Source organism: Cimex lectularius, unplaced genomic scaffold (assembly GCF_000648675.2).
Source record: "Cimex lectularius strain Harlan isolate CLEC.00 unplaced genomic scaffold, Clec_2.1 scaffold253, whole genome shotgun sequence".
Lineage (NCBI taxonomy): Eukaryota > Metazoa > Arthropoda > Insecta > Hemiptera > Cimicidae > Cimex > Cimex lectularius.
Window position 1 is genome coordinate 60,186 of NW_019392814.1, and position 12,792 is coordinate 72,977.

The window sequence follows — 12,792 nt, forward strand, 5'->3', positions numbered from 1 at the left end:
AACTTTAAAACAAAATTTATAGGCAAACGATGAATTCTAAATTCTAAGCTCACATGCATCCATCCATAACATTAATTAGTATATCTGTCAGGTATCCAAGACATTGCCTTAGGCATTGGTTCCTAAAAAGGTTAACGCGATTTATAAGTGCTTGCTCATAAAAGATAGCTCCAAAATAGATTGTATTCTGATACATGTTCTGTAAAATAGAATTGAAATTTTAGGCTCGGCACCTCATTTTGGAGCTGTAAAACGTCACAATATATTAAGATATTTTTCTCCTTTGGTAATTAGGTAATCTATATGGTTTTTCAATAAAAGTTTTCTATCCAGGGTAAGTCCCAAAAATTTAAATGTCGTACAAACTATAAAGGAAAATCCTTCTATTTCCATCGATTCCCCAAAAGGAGGGACATTTTTTCGCCGCGGAGATCCTCATTGCCCAGTCCTTAAATCTTGAATTACATCAAAACTAGTCAGTGAATATATCTCCAAAACCTGGGAAAACACAACAACCTGATGATATCTTGGGTGCCAGGGCACAGGGGAATTCTGGGTAACGAAGAAGCAGACAAACTGGCCAGAGGAGGATCTGCAAGACCATACATAGGCCCCGAACCTATCCTTGGGATAACAAAAACAAACATTGAATCCTCCATCCTAGAATGGATCCAGACAAAACAAAGAGAGAAGTGGTTAAACTCTAGCGGTGCTAGACGTAGTAAACTTATGATGAAACAACCCTCATCAAAATTGGCAAAAACACTGCTGCAATGGAAGAGGGCAAAACTCAGAGGAGTGGTGGGACTACTAAGCGGTCACTGGTATCTCCGAAAACATCTACACAACATGGGTATATACAATGATGATCCCATTTGCAGATTATGTAATGAGGAGGAGGAAACAGCCGCTCAGATCATCTTCGAATGCGAATCAACAGCTCAATGAAGGTTCTCCTACCGAAGCAGACAAATCTATTACTCGGCATTGTGCCAGTCGGTCCTTTTGTACGCGGCCCCTGCGTGGGTACGAGGACTACGGGCAACTGACTGGGCAATAGCCTTGAGTGCCCAGAGAACGGCGTTACTAGCTATAATACAGGCTTACCGGACGACTTCAACAGATGCACTCCAGGTCATAGCTGGAAGGCCACCGCTTGATTTACAAGCAAGGGCTGTGTCCGCCGCCTGGGAACTGGCAAACGGGAATCAGCCGAGTATCCCCATAACTAATGCACGAGATGCGAACATGTGGATGATCCTGAATTCAGCCACCGATACATATTTGAGTAAATAACTGATCAATGACAAGTTTGAGCTTGAATCACATTTTCAAGAAACATCGGCTTTTTATATTTTACATTTTATATACATCACCAGTAATAAAATTCCATGGAAACCGTTCGATCAACCAGGCTAGGCCAATCTGTCTCGGTCACCTTTCCTATTTTGCTTACGTGTGCAAAAATACGTAGATTGAATAAATAAAAATAAAAAACTTTTGTTTTCAGTACTCATTGTTTTTAGTTTTTTATTAAATTTTATTTATTTATTTTCTGTTTATTTTTGTAATTATTAATTGTTCTCGATGTTCGCCGCGGAGTTAGGGACGGCGGACCCCCAATTGGTTCGCGGATAAGCCCCAATATACATCATGATATCAGCTGTTCTTTCTGACGTACAGGATTAAATGTAGTGTTGCTTAAATATGCAACATGATCGTATAAAGCGGGGTAAACAAAAAGTCAATAAGGCAAGAAGCGGCCGTTGTTATAACAGTAATTTATTCATGATAATACGTCGGTGACGTGGTAAAGCTGTCGCCCTTAACCGCATACTACGTACCCAGTAAAGAATAGTCAACGAAAACAGATCTAAATTAAATTATGGATGAGTTTAACATGGTAATTTAAAAGAGTCGTGGGTTAGGTTTAGGTAAATTTAGATAGTTAATTTTATTTATAACAAAAGAAAAAAGACTTCTAAAAAAGAAATTTATAAATATATACGAGCATGGATTAAAACCGTCTGCCTTAGGTTGTTGCTATCATAAAAACACTATGGAAATTTTTAAAAAAAATTGATTAAAAAAGTGGTAGGAACAGAAAAATAACAACAAAGCAATAAAAAGTGAACAATGCTAAGTAAATAAAATAAAACTGGAAAATACAAAGATGAGATGGCTTTGGAGAGCAAACCAGAGATTTACTGAGTCGTATCAGTCTTGATAAGTAATTTAATAAGCCGATTCAAATCTCTATCTCCATGTGTGGCATGTATTCGCGTATTCAATTAATCTGTACGGATCAAATATACCATCCAGATATTTAATTAGGAGATCCTTACTTAAAACAAAATTTCCCAAATAAAACTGACGTAAACCGGCCGAATTCAAATGTAATAATGCCTCACTCTCAGCTTAATAAGCTAAATTATTAAATTCTCTTAAAAGGCAACCTTTAAAATTCGCTTTGTTAAAATGAAAGAATGCATTTGTTTCTATTATATTGTCACATTTGTAGCAGCAACGTTTGAAGATTTTCTTTCCGCCCTGATGAATTTTCCCAGGGAGGAGAAATGTCGAAATCATAATCTCTAAAAATATTACGACAACGAGAAAACCATGATAGTTAGTCTCTATAATTGCTATAGCCCTATCCCTAAAGAGTTGTGAAACAGTTGAACGACTACATCTTAAAACAAAATCCAAGTGAAGTTTAAAGTTATATACAAAACGAAGACCTCGAAAGATTTCGAAATTATATAAATAGTTCGGATTAGCTGAATGAGAGAAAATAGTTTCCGGATAAACAAACGTTGTTTTTCAATTGACTCAAAGTATCCATACCAAACTTCGCAGCCAGAACCTAGGATGGAAAGGCTGGAACAGTATGAAATAACTTGAATTTCACTTAGATTGGAACGGCATCATTTGACATGAGACCAATGTTTAGGTACATCCGTACATTTAACTCTGAAGAGAATATGAATCATTTGGTCTTATTTATTAAAGAAAAGAAGTATTTATTTGATTATTGGGAGGGCACATGTCACGAGAAACCAGGCAATCCTCGTATTCAGTGGGTTCGAGCAATAGGTGGATCGAGAGCTTATGTGAAACTTTTGTAATCGGGAACGGATCAGTTCGTTGATAAAAGGAATGTTGAGGCTATTGAGGATAGTGAGGTTAGTGACCATTTGTCTAAAAACATTTGATTGTTAGGATTGGATATGCTGGATGTAGGTTGGCTTGGCAGAACACCACAATTCCACTCCATATATCCAAAGTGATCGCGGTAAAGTCTTGTAAACGGTTAGTTTAATTTTGACTTTCAAGACAGATTTCATTATTAGAAGTCATCGTAGTCGTCCAAGTCTTCTACAATCTTGATTCTGTTAGGACTTGTGTGGGGATTCTACGCCAGTCTGCTGTCTAATTATAGTTTTCAGTATTTGACTTGAATGGAAGTCGGTATCTCTTTGTTCTCGATTTACAGAGGAGGGAAAATTGTTCTTTCAATGTAAATGTACACTGTGTAAATTTCCTTATTCAGTCGTGTGACAAGTCTTCGATAAGTTCAAGTTGTTTTTGAATGTTAGTTGTAGCTTCGTAGGATTCGAGTCAGAGAACAAAATTGCAGTATCGTCCGCGTAGATGGGGATGATTGTATTAAGATGTATTGGTAGGTATGTCAGCAGTATAAATTATAAAAGGATGGGACCAAAAATGCTCCACCCAGGTACGCCTGTTGGTATTTGTCTGACTTCGGAAAACTCGTTGCCGCACCTCTCTCTAAGGGAAGTCGGAAAATTTCACAATAAGGAAATTAGGGTTGGGAAGGAAACTGTTAAAGCATGCTCGTGTGTCAAACCCTATCAAAAGCGTGCGCTACATCTAGGAACTCACGCAAGCAATACTTTTTATTCTCTAGATCACAGGAGATAGTCGACAACTCTTAAACCTTGTTTGATCCTGGATGTATGAGGACGGAATTGTTGAGAAGGAATGATTGTATTATAACTTCTATGGGTATTATTTGCTTTAGAAGGAGATTTTTAAGTACTGTGTGCATTGCAGGAAGAAGGCTGAGGATCTGTAAGAGGAAATGTGGTTGGAAATTTTGTGCGCTTTAAGAATGAAAATAACGACGGAGCATTTCTGTAAGAGAGGATATCGGTGGTTCGTTTTTAATTGAAAAAAATATACAGATGCTTTCTTATTTTGATGATAGTTTTTTGTATTGGCATAATTTTTTTTAGTGTTCCATTTTTCGTTCTTAAAATGAACTACCGATTTAGGTAACATTGCCCACCGATATTAATTTTACTATTTCGGATGTTAATTTTACTATTGGTCGGTGTAATGTAATCATAATCAAATAGGCGTGGATTACATATAGGAGCCGAAGGCTATGAGAGTGGAATTCGGATTATGATATTAAGGCGATTAACAGGGCCTTTTAACTCATGCCCTTTAATCCTACCAGCTTACGATGTTTGGCAGGAATGAAAAAGATCTTGGTCTCTTCAGACAAATCCCGACGGTACCCTTCTACGATTTTGGCCTAACAGCCGGGTTTGGCCATGGTCCTGGGCTTAATATTTGATAAAGCTCCTGCCTGTACAGTTGAAGTAATCTTGCTTGTAACCCGATTAATAAAAAGAAGACGGGCAAGGGCCCAGCGAATAAAATCACTACGGAAAGTGCTTTAGTCTCAGACTTTGTAATGCGTCCTATTGTTTTAGATATTGAACGACCGACGCTCATTTTCATATGGCACTGTTGTTATTACGCTTCAGTCTTAACTGAAAACGTTTGGGCAATAAAAGATGCTAAATGGATTAACCATTTTAATAACATTTTCAAGATAACATTGAAAATTTTTTTATAGCGCCCAAAAAAAAAAAAAATCTTTACATTATTGTTACATGTAGCACAGGATCTTGATACGGCCTGGCAGCCGGTAATGTTTTATAAACTTAAACGTTTCCTACTCACTCCTTTTTATCTTATCTTGAAATCCTATCTAACCGACCGTTGCTTCAGAGTAGAGGTGCAGGAATGAGTTCTCGGAGTGAGACAAAAACAATCCGGCGTCCCAAAAGCATTCTTGGTCCCATCCATTATATCATTTATACTGCTGACCTACCTATACTCCCTAATACAATCATTACCACATACACGGACAGTTTTGTCTTTTAACTTGAATCTTATCCAAGCAGCTTCCAACACCCAAGAAAAACTATAATGCTTTATCGTATAGACTGATGCAAAAAGTGGAGGAAAATATTGAACGAAGAAAAATATACTCAAAACGTTCACATTGAAAAAACAGTCTTGCCGTCTACTGTACATGAACAAAAAGAGATAACGACATCCATTTAAGTCATATACTTAGGACTATACCTAGACTGATCCACATACGAGACAAAAATTTTACAGAAGAACTACTGATAACTACGAAGACTAGGACCAAAATCCGTTTTGCTATCAACACTAACTTACCTTATACAAGATACGACCACTTTGGTCATACGGAGTGGGATTGTCGCGTTCTGCCATGTCATACAACATTCATACATCCAATCCTGCTAATCATGAGTTCAGAGACAAGTTGTCAAAGCTCCTTACAACGTCACTAACTTCACGACCTTAACATTCCTTTAGTGAACGAACGTTACCCTTTCCAAATGTTACACCCCAACCTTTCGATTCTTCCTTGCCCTACTGCTCGAACCCGCTCTACACATGCCCATCCAAAAGACCGCCTCTTAGCCTTGATTGTCGATTGCCTCAGCACCTCATTACTTCTTAATCTCTCATGGGAGTGCCAGTATTGGCTGGTTTCTCATGACATTAGTGTTGCCGTGTGAAAAAACGTTTTGTGATTACATTTGTAATATGTTTTAAATGTATAAGGTACAAATAAAATACATAATTTAAAAAAATAAGATTGATGAAATGTTATATCTTACATAATCACAAAACCGCTTTTCTATATTCCTCTAGGTTTGAAGGAATGAAATTCTGTACTTTAATGTAAAAATTGACTAAAAGCTAAAATATTTGTATGATTTTTGTGTGATCTGCTGGGTGATTAATTTATAAATTGTTTTGGTGCTCATTCTCTTTGGATGTAGACTCGTGGGCCTTGCATGCTCTTTATTCCTACGGAACAACTAGGCACAAGACAGCTAACCGCAAACATGAAGGGTATAATTAAATACTGTTCACATTAAATATCGTCAAAATTGTTTTCTAGGTACGGAGCTTTATTTAACAAAACAAGAAACCTCCTGTTTAAATCTATATATTATATGACAAACAGGTGTATTAGGCAACAAAGTGCGCAATAACACCCTGTGCTATTCACACCAAATAACTCATGAAAATATAAAAGGAATGTAATGTATTGTATACAATTTTGTACGCATAATACCTCTCAGGGGGAGTCTTGGGATAGATGTAATAGTTTATTTATAAGTTTATTTATATATTGATTATTTCTTTTACACTTGATAATGCTATGCATTTAATAATGTACCTTTTTTCTGTGATGACAACAGTTATTGTCGTATGTTAATCTCACTATTGGTCAGACTAACTAAGGAATGCTAAAACATGGGATTAGCGATTGGAACGAAACTTTTTGTGGTAATATTAAATTGAAAAATATTTGACATTTATGCGACCGTTCTTGCCAATGAAACATATAAGCTAAGTTGATGATGATGAGGGGAACGACTAAGTGGGGTTTTATGTCCCCAATCACTGCAGCCTTCTGGCTTATTGTACTTTCCTACTTCCTTAGTTCAGCCCAGTTGATTCGATTGCACAAACTACAAATGGGGTCATAATTGAATATACTCATATTGGGTAAATGTTTTCTTAGATGCTAGTAACTCTCACGCCGAGGTCGTGGGTTCGATTCCCACCGTCGCCTCTGGCCCTTTTTTCCCGATAACCCCCAATTTGAACACACAAGAATTCGTACCATGGCTAATATGCAAGATCATAAGGCAAAAAAAAATGCTATTGGGTTGTCCGGAAAATAATGCAGGATTTTGGTATTAAACAAAAAAAAAGAAACTAGTTACTTTAAAGCAATGTTCTTTAATCAAAATAATTTCCCATACTCTCAATACATTTCTCCCAACGTGTTGGTAACTTATTAATTCCGTCTGAGTAGAATTCAGAATTTTTAGAATTGATAAAGTCAATAAATGCATTTTCCAGTTCCGTTTGATTTTTGAATATTATGTGTTGTAAGTAGTGGTCCAGGTGTCTAAAAAAATGGTAGTCAGTAGGCGAGAGGTCCGGAGAGTAGGGTGGGTGAGGCAAAGTTTCATAGCCAAGCTCCAATAATTTTTGTGACGTTACACGTGACACATGTGGTCGAGCGTTGTCATGCAACAAAATGGGCCCTTTCCGATTGACCAAAGAGGGCTTCATTACTGCCAATTTCTGATGCATGGTATTAATTTGGTTACAGTATGATTCAGCATTGATGGTTTCGCCAGGATTTAAGAAGCTGTAGTGTATTAAACCAAATGAAGCCCACCATACCGTAACCATTACCTTTTTTTGATGAGTTGGGGGCTTTGGAAAATGTATTGGAGCTTCTCCTTTGTCGAGCCACTGTCCAGAACGTCTAGTGTTATCGTAGAGAATCCACTTTTCGTCACATGTAACAATTCTGGCCAGAAATGGGTCATTTTTGTTTCGACAAAGAAGTGATGCACAAACATCAAAGCGCTGATTTTTTTGGCGATCGTTTAATGAGTGTGGAACCCAATTTTCGAGTTTTTTCACTTTTCCAATCGCCTTGAGGTGGTCAGCGACGGTCGTTTTACTGACTTTGAGTTGCTCTGCACCCACCACTGATCGCAGAACATCATCATTAAGAGAGGAAGGCCTTCCACGACCTTCTTCATCTTCAAGGCTGAAATCTCCCTCCCGAAATTTTTTAAACCACCTTTGCACAGTGCACTCATTAACACAACCCTCGCCCCAGACTTGGTTAATGTTTCTAGCCGTTTGGGCTCCGCTTCGGCCGAGTTTAAACTCGTAAAAGAAAATCGTACGAAATTCTCGCTTTGACATTATAAGGATGACTGAATTATTTCCAAGTAGCGGAATGCTACAGAGGTAAACAAACAATATCATTTGGAAGAGGATTAATAAGTGTTGACATTCATACAAATGAGTAATCCTGTAAACGTAAACAGAATATTTTATATAGATTTTTTTTAATGAAAACTTAAAATCCTGCATTATTTTCCGGACAACCCAATAGTAACAGGTATCATAGTTCTATGTCTCTTCAGATTTTAAGACCTTTTAACTGTACCAGTGAATTTGCCACTGTTGTTCAGGGTTGTGATAACATATGCTTAGTGTGTCTAGCACCTCTAGAGTTTATTCACTTCCCATTTTGCGTTTTTGTAATGCATTCTGTGATGGAGGATTCTGTCTTTTGTTATTCCAATAATAGGTTCACGGCCTATATATAATATTGCATACCCTGGTCAGCGTGTCTGCGTTTTCGTTACCCTCGTGTCGTGGAACCCAAAATATCATCAGGTTGTTGGGTTTCTCCAGGTTTTAGAGATTTTCGATGCGTAGAGATGCTTTTACAGTTGCTTGGCTATTGTATTTAATGAGTCTTTTTTTGTCAGTGTTACCTCTTTTAAGATTTTGTAAGGCATAAGCGTTGTTGGTATGTATTCCAGCTTAAAAGACCAACGTGTACTTCAGTAATGAGTTTAGTTACTCATATTTATACAGAAAACGTTTGATACGTTAATTGTCTCAGCCATCTCTGTTTAACCCCGATCTGGTTTATTCAGGATAAAATTTTAATAGACAATTTAAACAAAATCAACGGGCGCTAGATAGTTTTTGACTATCATCCGGGATACCAACTATTGGGGACTATAGCTCCGAGTGAGACGGAGGGTTCGGTAATAACAATTAATTTATGGACTACGAACAATTGATTAACATGGAAAACACTATAAGAAAGAAAGAAGTGCGATGCTTTAACTAATTACGTATATTTGTAATAACCAAATAAAACAACTTATCCTAACTTAATTTAATCCCTACATACATATGAATTAGGCTTTTTAATTTTAACGAAAGTGACAACTCACTTGAGACGGGAACCGGGTATATCCAACACTACGGTAGCTGAGCACTTCGTAGTCTCTTTATTTCGGTCTAAACTCAAAGTGCTAGCTGTGATTTTCAAGTTGCAAAAGGTTAACCCGATCGGTAATTTTTTTCCCTATTCACGAGCTTCGACCGACACCTAATCCTCGGCGTCTTAGTTCTCCGACCCCACCTCTTTCTCCTCTCGTAGAGATGCTGGTTAGGGCTAACTTCCCTGTTGTTCCTTATATCGCCGTGACACTGACCGTGCTGATGTCTCTTTTTCCATCTCCGGGCCTGAAATTATTTACCCGGTTACATTGTATCTGATTTCTTCGCAGGTTGTAAATAGTGTTTCCGGGATTATATTGTCAGTCACTATTTATAAGAATAGGTATTTTATTTTATTAATTATTGTTGTGGAAGTCATACCTCAAGGTGCCGGTGTTTTTGAAAAAAAGTCCATTTGTAAGTATGTCGGGTTCGAATGCAGGACCGCTGGATTGGAACCTGGGATGTTTACCTTACAGTGATGAACGCCGTATGAACGCCTAAACCGTTGGGGCCACCGACGCCCATTCATGGTTATTAAATACAATATCTCAATTATTTCTGTGTTGACGTAGGATAATAAAATAATATGAAAGATCGGATCAAAACATATTATATATTTAAAAAAATTAAAAAACGAAATGAAGCTTCTAGTAAATGAAGTAAAAAGACGTTTTGTTTTTGAACTTTTACTGCGAAATCACAAAATCATAACATTAAAACAGCAACACAGGTCGAAATATAGGACATTTCAGATCTTCAGAATCCTACGATACACACGTAATGACATAAACGTAACTCTATACATAAATTATAACTAGAGATATAAAATTTGGAGAGTTTATGATAATTTCATTATTGCTTTTTTCATTTATAGGGACATAAAACCTTCAAATTTTTGATAAAAGCTTAAGAAGAGTTATTTAGTTTGCTAAGGGTTGTATACTGTCAAATTTCGATCAAATCCAGAGGAGTTATGAATTTTCTATGTAAAACACTGTAAAAAAAAAGTAACTTCCCCGGATGAATACAACCCCAACAATGTCTATGTATTTTATTTTTATAAGAATTCGTATTTTAGAGAATTAAAGAGCGCTTAAAATGAATTCGAATTGTTAAACAAAAGAAAGTTTCTTGGCCTAGTTTGAAATTGTTCCCTTGAAGGCACCACTTGGGAGAAAATCATATTTTAAATTATTTAATATTTTAATTTTTTCTCGGCTTGTACGGCCAGTTATTATGATCTCTTGGTCATATGTCGAAATGTATCTAATATTTTTCGAACTTGTGTCTCCACAAAAAGTCAAATACGTGGCCACCTCAGTCCCCCCTCCGTAAGATTTCTTTTATTCTCCAAATACAAACTATGACTAATGTCTATAGTTTTGTTTTTAGAACTTTTAAACTAAAATTAGAAATATTGGCTAAAAAAGTCAAACAATAAAAAAATGATTATGCAAAAAGTAACATTAAATTTCAACATTCTTATTTCCCATCATGGCCAAATTTTATCCTGTTATTAATTTGTCCACGAATATACAATAAATAAATATTACAATAAATATTACATACAATAAATATTAGCTGATAGTAAATTTTCTATAAACATTAGACTGATAATTATTATTTTCCCGATGGCTATCAGTTTTTATGATTTATGCTTCTCATTTAGCAAGCAGATATTTTATCCATTGTATTTATTTATAGCTTACAGCATGTCAGGTCGAAACCCATGGTCTGTTATTACGTATATACGCCCAGTTTTTCATATAGTATTGACGCCATATTATATGAAATCAGCCCAGGAAATGAGCAAGTGACCAGTGGTTAGTCTATAATTAAACTTTTATCAATTTATATAAAAATAGGGCAAACAACGAGTGAATTTATTATTTATTTATTAACATACGATGTTTTAAAATGAGTACAAAATGCAACTGTTATGTAAACGTTTAAAAAAAAATCTTCAGAACCACTTCCTAAATTAAGTCAAACTTAGTATTCCTTATTAGTTTTAATTGCCATCTTGTTTGAAAAATTAACGATTTATGAGAATAAAAAGTAATTATTACATTTTCTGTTCCAGATGTTACATTGCTGAAATCCAACTGACTAAAAGGTAACCATTATTTTTCAATTCAATTTAACTTTTTGGTATTTTCATTATATCCATAGGCATATAGGATAAAGTTGGTTTAGATAGGTTTGTGGGCTTTAAGAATCTTCGAAATGTGTCTGTTCCGACGTAACCTACGAGGTCTCCTTGGTCAGCGATCCCAGCCGCAAGACTTCAGCCCATATATCCCAGATCAAACCTTTCGGGGATGGTATTCGTTTCCCAAACAATTGTACTACAAAAATCAGCCTCTGGGACGGGACAAGTTTATTAATTTTTTACAGTTGATGGGTTTTGCTCAGCGAGTCTGTGAACACGTGTACCGGCACAGATTCACTTATCGGTTCTGTCTCCAATCGCGGGTTTTTTAGCTATTCAAACGCGTTTCGGCATTGCGCTATCTTCAATTAGTAGGGTTTATATTGTATATCCTTGGGTCCGTTGCTGTCGTTGCGGGCTTTGCGCTAGGGCGCGTGGTCATGGTGTTAGTAGAATGTCATTGAATCTGGCGCAAAATGCGCCTAAGCCGCCACTCGAGTACAGAATATCCCTATCTATTAAGTTTCTTGGGACCTGAATAACATGGATCGGCGATATAATCCTTGCGTCGCGTTTAGAATCACCGTTGTCCAAGATTCCAAGTTGGGTAAGAGTGTATGGCAATTGATTATGGTTAAAACCTAACTTGAATATCGTTGTCAAAAATTAGTTGTCTATTCACCTTATGGCACTATAGTATTGGATGACGGCTATTCTGGAGTTCTCGAATTCTTTTAACATAGACATGTGTGGGGGCCACCTGCACTTACCACGGTACCCGCTATGGGGCCACTACCGGTTATGAAATGGTCTCGGCCACCACTCTGCGGCCAATCAGAGTAGAGCCCTTTCGTATATAAGCAGGGGCACTGCTCTCACCGACGAGATCTCACTGCACGAAGTCTCGAGACTCGTCTACCCTACGAGCGCTCACCAATCCCTAATGAAGTACCGACAACGACAGCAAGGGTACTCGCGGCATTAGCCTGGAACTCGCCTTCTCAACACAACTTACTTGACTGTACTGGCCAACTGCTGTACTCGGCTACCTGTCGCACCAGAGTCCCTTCAACCGCTGCAGAGTCAACCGACTCACGGCCCCCGGACTTCAGCCAACGGTTCTCTCGGTCACAGACTCTGCGGCCAATCAGAGTAGGGCCACCAAAAACTCCCAGTCACTAAAACGTGTTTTTGGACTGGATACACAAATTCATTTACGTGAACATTTTCGCGTCATCGATTTTGCATCACCAGTTACTGCGGAGTCATTAGGTTAGAAGAGATTAGAAAAGGTCGAATTAGAAGTCATTGAGAAAGAACAACCACATAGAGGAATTAATAAAAAGAAGGAAATATGTTGAAACAAATTTTCCTCATTATTATTGGTCAATCATTTCGCCATGCGGCTGTCAAGAGAAATTTGGGTATCGATG

At 37.2% G+C, this 12,792-nt stretch overlaps 1 protein-coding gene across 3 annotated transcripts in view; it reads left to right on the forward strand.

Moving 5' to 3' along the window:
- The window catches only part of LOC106673046, a 275,216-nt gene that overhangs the window by 59,142 nt on the left and 203,282 nt on the right, over positions 1 to 12,792 (forward strand). For all 3 annotated transcript variants that reach the window (XM_014404963.2, XM_014404966.2, XM_014404964.2), the window contains one exon: positions 11,291 to 11,323. The gene's annotated coding sequence lies outside the window, so the exon portion shown is untranslated. Of the gene's footprint in view, positions 1 to 11,290; positions 11,324 to 12,792 lie in introns of those variants that run through there.